The sequence below is a fragment of the Trichosurus vulpecula genome, chromosome 2 (genome assembly GCF_011100635.1).
Source record: "Trichosurus vulpecula isolate mTriVul1 chromosome 2, mTriVul1.pri, whole genome shotgun sequence".
NCBI classification, from domain to species: domain Eukaryota; kingdom Metazoa; phylum Chordata; class Mammalia; order Diprotodontia; family Phalangeridae; genus Trichosurus; species Trichosurus vulpecula.
In genome coordinates, this window is record NC_050574.1 from 348,757,379 (window position 1) to 348,766,135 (window position 8,757).

Below are 8,757 nucleotides of genomic sequence, written 5' to 3' on the forward strand. Positions count from 1 at the left end.
TGTGGTTGTGTGTGGTTTGTCCTTCATTCTTAAAGAGGACCATGACATCAGGAAGATGATGTCATGACTTGCAATTAAATTGGATTTAAGTGAGGGAGGGCTGTGCAAAGTCACTAGCCTCACTTTCTCCTCCAGAGCCATCTGGGTCCAGTGGTGAGATATAGATCAGAATGACTGGAGATGACCTGGGAGGCAGTGGGAGATCTTGGCCTTTTTAAGTTAAAATCTTTCCTAGTTCTCACTTTGAGTAAGGCAACACCCGTTCAGTAAATAAGCCTGTTTAAGAAGTGAGTCAAGGGATGGCCCCTTTAATTAAAAAAAAAAAATCAAACTGAGAAGGGAAGACCTTTACGGTTGCTGGCTAAAAGAGAAACAATTACTGTTTATATTCACTCTGAGCCATCAGGGCCCAAAAAATAACGATTAAGTGGTTCTTAGGTAGGAACCCAATTGTTGGCCAATCAATGAGAGTCAAAGTGAATAGGGTTTAAGGCGTGGTCTTTAAGAAGGAAATCTACTTTTTCTATCACATCATGCTGTCACACACATGCCCCTGGTTTTCTTGTGGGAGGCAAATTTCAGCTTGGGTTAAGGAGGAGTTGTATATGGTTCATGTCAGTCACTGGGTGCTTCTCTAGCAACGAGAACCAACGAGTGAACTGAACCGGTACAATTTAGATAGACAAATGTAGGCAGGAGAAAATCACAGTGAGTTGGATCTGAAGAAGTATTAGTCATAACTCCAACTGATAAAGGCATCTGTGAACATGCCCAGTCTATATGGAAAGGCAGGATAGCTGGGACCAAACCTCAAGACATCGCAATTGGGCCACACCTCCTAACCTCAATTCATCTCTTCTCTACGCTGATTTGCTTGCTCTCACTACATCCATTATTCACTATTGCAGGTTGGACAGACTGATCCAAAACACAACAACCCTCTTTATATTATTTGGCTTTCCTGAATGTGCATAGGAATTTTGTGCCATTAACTGCTACTGGATTCAAATATTCTCCGCTTCCTTTTGCTGCAGGGGCACCGAATGTACATCCTTCTGGACAGTGTGTCCAGTGTGTCCAGTGTGTCTGGACAGGTGTCTCCTGCAACTTCTTTCACATCCATCTGGACAAGGTGTCACCTGCAACTTCTTCCACATCCATCCTGCACTGTATTCCCTTTTTTTGTTTTCTTTCCAGAACAATAGAGTTGTTGCTGTTGTTCAGTTGTTTCAGTCATGTCTGATGCTCCATGGTCTTATTTGGAGTTTTCTTGGCAGCTCATTTTTACAGATGAGGAAACTGAGGCAGAGTTAAGTGACTTGCCCAGGGTCACACAGCTCGTAAATGTCTAAGGCCAGATATGAGCTCAGGAAGATGAGTCTTCCTCACTCTAGGCCTGGCGCGCTATCCATTGTGCTATCTAGCTGGCCCTTCTGCTTTGATCTGCCTGAGAAATAAACCAGTATGATGTAATCTTTTTGTTGTTGATGAATTGTTTCAGTCATATCTGACCCACCATGACCTCATTTGAGATTTTCTCAGCAGAAATATTCAAGCAGTTTGCCATTTCCTTTGCCAGCTCATTTTATAGATGAGGAAACTGAGGCAAACAAGGTTAAGTGACTTGCTCAGGGTTACACAGCTAGTAAGCATGCGAGACCAGATTTGAACTCAGGAAGATGAGTCTCCTCGACTCCAGGCCCAGCACTGCACCACCTAGCTGCCCATGACACAATTTAGTCTCATCTTTTCAAGACAGTCTGGGATGTAGCTGGTAATCAAAACACAACAGAAAACAACAACAACAAACCCTGAACCCTGGCTCTATCGTATTTCATGTTTATATTAAGTCAGTGATGGGTGATTCCTTGTAAGACTTTAATACTGAGCAAGATGGGTTGGAACATTAGATTGAGTCAGGAACACCTGGAATTGAGTCTCAGGCGTGTTATTTAATACACATTTGACTTTGGGTAAGACATTCAATTTTCTCTGGGTCTCAGTTTACTCACCTGAATGGGGGGACTGGACTAATAACACTGTCAGAGGGAATGATTCCTAAGTAAACAAAAGATAGACATGATCATAGAAGATAAAATAGGCAATTTCTAAGCAAAGTCACTGCAGTTAGAAGGAAAACAGGAAATTTAAAAAGATCTCTGAATCCATTTTCTCTGATAAAATTCTGAAGTTCAAAATGTATAGTTAATTGATGGAAATATATAAGAAGGACCAGGCCAGGGAGCAGAGGAAGTGTGAGTTGCTGGAGATGCTTATGGGAGTCACGAAGATGGCTGGGGCTGGTATCCATATTGATGAATATAAGGGAATTGCCAAGATTTTCTGCTCTTTCTTTTTGAAAATTTGCACAATTTTTTCATATCTTTGTACACAGTCCCTCTTCTGGCCTTCTATAACTTGCCAAAAACAAATGGTAGTGATGTTGAGAGATGCAGACCTTGGGCCAGAAAGCCAGATATGGCCCTTCATGTACCCAAATCTTGATGGGGTGCAGTGTTTTCCATATCAGTAACAGGAAATGAGCCATAGTCATCCGAATGCTGTATTGAGGCAAGGGCAGGAAGAAAGTCATCTGCTCTCAAAGAACGAAGACTTCAGAGTCAATTCTGAACTTTAAAGACCTAGAGGTAATCCTAGTAGACAGGAATGAAGGCCAGGGATGGAAAGAGACCTAATTTAAAATTTTCAAAAAAGAAAGAAACAGAAGAAAATTTCTTTCTCAAAAGGGAACTCCAGAGTCCAAAGACATGTTTATCATGGCAAATCAAGAAAAGATCTCAAAAATCCTAATAGTTTTTCCAATATATCTTCACAAAGACATTTTAAACCAAAGAAAGAAGAGAAATATTTGGATTATAAATCAGCAGTCTGACAGTACCACGGTATCACAGAAACCCATGAGACAGATTCCCAGTAAACTATTCCAAAGTGTGAAATTATGTGATTTCAGAAAGAACTAAATAAGATGAGTTATGCAGAAAGAGATTTGAAAAACACTGTTAGGATTGACTGGAGGGTAGTGGAGACAGTATCAATTCCCAGTTTTCAAATGATCCTGTAGGTTACAGTTCTCTTTTGAATCCTGACAATATGCTGATACCTGCACAGCTAACCTCACCTTCTGAAGTGTAGAAGAAAGCATCCTTACAACAACTGACATACTGAACCTCAACACTGAAGACACAAAAACATTGTTATTCAGGGGATCTCGAGGGTGTTATCAATCAAGCATGCACAGGTAATGAATCTAAGAATGTCAGTGACCTTACTGATCCAACATTCCTCAGCTCTACGTTTGACATCTTGAATCAGAAAAGTGTAGGTGGCATAACTGGGAATCCTGTCTCTGACCACAGGCATATAAATCAGAGAACGCCAATTACATTGCAGCTCCAACATGGAGGAGCAGAAAGTTTGAGAAGAATGATGACTCTGCTGATGAGTCATACATGTGCTATGAATCCAATAATTTAGGTGACTTTACCGATGGAACATCAATAGGTAGTGGGTGAAGGATGACAGTGATGTCACCAATCAGGCATGCACAAGCATTACAGATGGCATATTTGATAAGCCATATGTGGGTAGCACCTGAATAGCTGTGGGTAGAATCCCTAAACAGGCTTGTAGTAGTACAAACAGTTTGCTAGACCGTATGGGAGTAAGTACTTGCATAACCCCTCTTCTATTAGCTAACAACTCAGAGTGTGGGAATGAAAACTCAGACAATTTGACTGTGTACACATGTTTACACTGAAGATATTTCACCCAGTAATCAAGAATCAATGATTTGCCATGATAAATATTTCTTTGGACTCTGGAGTTCCCTTTTGAGAGTAAAATTTTCTTCTGTTTCTTTCTTTCAAGTATGTATCTTTCTTTTTTTTAAATTTTGGGAAGACTAAGAAGACTAGGCTCTTCTAATACCTTTAAAGAAGGTAACATGCAGCAATTATGGCTCCTGTTTAGGCTCTGAACTCTGCATGTTAAATAGGACAGAATTGCTTTCTAACAAAGCCTGCAGCGGTGAGCTTGATTGTGCAGATGATATGGCAGTGTCTCTGCACAGTCTAAGAACCGGTAAAGAGTTCAAGACAGGTGAGGAACATGACTCTGGGAAAGTCAAATGCACTCTATCTTCACAGACAATTGGAAATGAAAGCTCCACATCCTTCCTCCAATGATAGAAGTGCTCCTCCAGGGGACAGCTGGGATTCTTTCTTTAATGATGATGGAGATTGCCTGGATCCACAACTTCTAGAAAAGATATTGGAGAGTGTGAAGAACAGGTAGAGTCTCCAAGAACCTAGATTTGATTATTACAACTATGAAGCTCCTGAGCTTGACATCAACAATTGTGACCTTCCTTATGTCATTGAAATCTGACTTCCTTGAGGAATTTTGCAGCAAAGATCTCCTATGAGTCTTCTGCAGCTATCAAAATGAAGGATTTGATATTAAATAGGTGGATGGCACACATATTCTAGGAGTGTTCTTCAGTCTAATTGCCGCTCATGATGCACTAAGTAGTAAACACATGATTGTGAAGATCTGGCCCCTCTCTCAGGCCACAAGAGAAGCCAAAGCCAAAGCAGGGGCTTGTGCTGAGTTTCTCAGCCAGCCAAGGGATGTCCCAAGATGTCAGCCAACCCATCCCAAAGTCTAGTGATCAGTGCCCTTAGGGTGTAAAGTCAACAGACCAAAGGAGGACAGGATGCGGAGCTCAAGAAACTGCAGGAACCCCATGAAAGAAAGCAGGACAAGCAATGAGATGGCATTTAGGAAGGCCAGGACCAGGCTACCGTCTGAACATCACCCAAAGAAAGGGATGATTTCATGAATTCAGAAAGCATATTTCCATAGGCTCCAGACTAGAGGACCCATCCTGAGTTTTTTTTTTTGTGTGTAGGAAAGACAGAGAGAGAAAGTAAACTTCTCTTTTGGCCACTTTGCTTTCTAGACCTGGAAGGAACAGTTTGGAATTACTCCATGAAGAAAAGTGGAAGAAGTAATGTTCATCAACTAGAGAGAAACTTGGAAGCTGATGCCTCTTTAAAGAGGCCCCTGGGCAAGAGAAGCTGTAGATGTGTGAGCAATTTGGTTATGAAGAACTTAACCAATCTAGCTGTAGAATAGAAGAAGGTTGGAGGAGGAGTCAGGGCCCTCAGGCTAGAAGACTATGAAGACTTTGATAAGGAAGACGTAGGCCTCAAAAGACATCCTCCCGCACCAATTCCAACTCTTAACAGGGATGTCTGGAGAGTCAGCAGATGTAGATGAAGAATCCCACATTCTCAAAGGGTCCGGGACCTAATATAGTGCTGGCTCTTTTAAAACAATATATCCAGAGCTCCATAACTGGCTGACAGCAGCAGATATTATGGATGTTTGACCTCAAGAGTTTCGGCTTAGCAGAGGATTTGTCTGGTACCAGCCAGGGTGTGTGCCTACATCACTCCCTGCAGGGAGTCACTGTCCATCCACCAATGCCTATCTAAACAATGGCATAACAGTGTAGGAGAAATGCACTAAAATCTATATCCTGACAACAACAATAAAAGAGCAAGAGCCATTCCCTCATAAATACTGGTCAAAGGATATGAACAAAGAGTTTACAAATGAAAAAACGAAAGCTATAAACAACCATATTAAAAAATGCACCAAACTGCTAATAATAAGAGAAATGAAAATCGAAACAAAATAAAAAAAAACTCCACCTTTTTGCCATCAGAACGGCAAAGATGACAAAAGATGAAAAAAGCAATTGTCAGAGGAGCAATGGGGAGATTCAGCACACTAATGCCTTTTTTTCAGTTTCCAAGTAATTTTATTCAGAATTTTGTGGTTTCTTTCCTGAATCAATAAATACTATTGAAAACAACATAAAAATGACAATTTTTCTCTCCCCTGCTCCCTTTACCTGGGGTGGGGTGGGGGGAGAGAAGCCAATCTAATGAGTTATTTCAGCCTCATGGTGGTGGTGGGGTGGACCCCCCAAATTTTGTCTAGGAACAGGGAGGGGGATAGAGTAGCCAGTCATGGCCTCTCAATGACCTTTCAGTGGGGCAGTGGTCGGGGGGAAGCTATTTGGCTGCTGGGAATGGAAGATAGACTGGCTTGAAACAGTGAAGGGTTGGATTAGTGTTCTGGAGTAAGGGAAGAAGTTGGGGAAGGTAACAGAGCCAAGGGCATAAACCTGCCCCAAAGAAAGGGGTATCTAAGGTTCATAGTTCATTTTGCTTCAAAAATTGACATTTATTCAAAGTCAAAAAAGGAAAAAACGACAAAGGTGTCCATCCCTTTTTCCCCCCTCCCATCCACCTCCCCCTCTCCCCATCCCAGAGAGCAGGGCCCAAGGTAAAATCCGGTGGGGAAGCCCCTCTGATGAGGTCAGCCACATTGAGAGGCATCTCTTCAATGGAGGTATTATAGAAGGTCTTGATGTCTTGAATAATCCTCTTATCTTTCTCTGTCACCATGTTGATGGCCATGCCTTTATGGCGGAAGCACCCACCATGGACAATTCTATGAATATAATTCTCCCAGTGGGTGGGAAGGTCATAATTAATAACCAAAGACACTTGCTAAACATCAATGCCTCTAACCAATGGGTCAGTGGTAATAAGCACCTGACTGGAACCTGAGCAAAACTCCCTCTTGATTACATCACTTTGCTTTTGGTTCATGTCTCCATGCATTGCAGAGACAGTAAAGTCACAGGCAGGCATTTTCTCAGTGAGCCAATCCACCTTTTGGTGGGTATTGATGAAGATAACAGCTTGGGTAATAGTCAGTTTTCATACAGATCACACAGGGTATCTAGCTTCCACTCCTCTTGTTCCATAGGATCCCTCATAAACTTCTTGGTCACTTCCAGCATATCTGAGGGCATGGTGGCTGACAGGAGTATTGCCTGAGTGTTGCCACTGAGTTTCTGGAATATGTCATAGATTTGGTCCTTAAAACCACAACTCAACATTTCATCTGCTTCATCCAGGACAAACATCTTGATGTATTTAGGAGATAAGTATCGCTGGTTAAGCACATCAAAGACAAGACCTGTGGTGCCAACAATGATGTGGGGAGCTTCCATCTGCAACTTCTAAACCTCAGCCCTAACATTTGTTCCTCCAATTCAGGCATGTAGTCTCCCAGTGCCATCATTACCTTTTGGATCTGTTGAGCTTGCTCTCTAGTGGGTGCCAAAACCAAGGCCTGGGTGGCCTTTAAGCCCAGTTCAATCTGTTGCAAAATGGAAATGGCAAAGATAGCAGTCTTCCCCATCCCAGACTGGGCTTGAGCAATCACATCATAATCCTTGATACAAGGAAGAATTGCATGTTGCTGAATAGCAGATGACTTCTCAAACCATAGACCTATATACTATGAAGAAGAGATTCAAAGCTATCCACAATCTCATTCCAGTTATTCTCGATGACACCATCAGGGTCCATTCCACCAGGGCCATCTTCTCTGGATTGGGAATTCTGACTCACAGACATGATCCTGGGAACTCGTACTAATGCCTTGTTGCTGATGTTGTGAATTGGTCCCCAAATTCTGGAAATTAAGAGCTATATCACCAAGCTCACTAATCTGTGCACACACTTTGATCGAGGGGTACTCCTAGGCATATACCCCAATGAGATCAAATATAGAGGGAAAGAATCCATATGTGTAAAGATTCTTATTGCAACACACTTTGCAATAGCAAAAACCTGTAGACAAAGTGAGGATCCATCAATTAGGGAAAGATTGAACAAATGTTGGTATATGAATGTAATGGAATACATAATTTGGCTGGAATGTAAAGTGAGTGTAAATTATATGATCAATAATAAAATGTAGAATGAATAAAAGAGAAGAGTGCGGTCAGTGATCAAACTCCTCATGGCCTCCCCATCTCAAAAAGCAATTCTTAACTTTTGTATACTCATTCTTTGCTTATATTTTTAAGTCTGTGGCTTATAAAGCTTGTCATTTTGGCTAGATCTTCCCTTTCTGCATGCCAGCAAACCATTCTCACTTTAGTATTGCTTTGCTGTCTGTCACAGCATAATCCCTTGTTGATTATTTATTATATTTGGAGTATTTGTTCAGCTCTGGCAGCTTATTTAAGAAACTGGAGTATGACAGGAAGAGAGTGAACAGGATAATGAAGGAATTCAACATCATACTATATGAAGAACAGTTAAAATCTGGGGATGTTTAGCCTGCAGAAGAAAAGACTTAGCTGAGGCAAGATGGCTTTTTTCCCCCTAATATTTGAAGGTATGTCGTGGGCATACAAAGATAAAATAAGATTCAGGCTTTGCCTTTGAGGAACTTGTAGTCTCATAGACTTATCCTGCTTACCTTTAGGAGTATTGGTGGAAACTACAAGGGTGCAGATTTCAATACATACAAAACTTTTTTGAAAATAATAATTAGAGCTGTCCAAACATGGCATGGGCTGCCTCATGAAGTAATAAATTCTCTGTCAATGGAGTTTATGCAGAAACTGCATGATCACTCATCAGGAATGTTGGAGAGTTGAATTCATTTATTAAAATAGAGTCAGATTAGATAGTTGAAATTACCACTTTGAATTTTAGGATTCTCTGTTTTTTTTTTAAATCATATATCTGTCCAGGATTTAAATAACTTCTTCATTTTACCAATTCTCTCCAAATAGCTAATCTGATAGACTTGATGTGGAGTGAAAAAGACTGTAAATCAAACTGATTTAATCAGCAA

General features: G+C 41.1%; 2 pseudogenes; one reads left to right on the forward strand and one right to left on the reverse strand.

Moving 5' to 3' along the window:
- Positions 1 to 2,290: 2,290 nt before the first annotated feature.
- Positions 2,291 to 4,830, forward strand: LOC118837154 (annotated as a pseudogene).
- A 1,237-nt stretch (positions 4,831 to 6,067) lies between these two features.
- Positions 6,068 to 7,523, reverse strand: LOC118837155 (annotated as a pseudogene).
- Between the last annotated feature and the right edge of the window lie 1,234 nt (positions 7,524 to 8,757).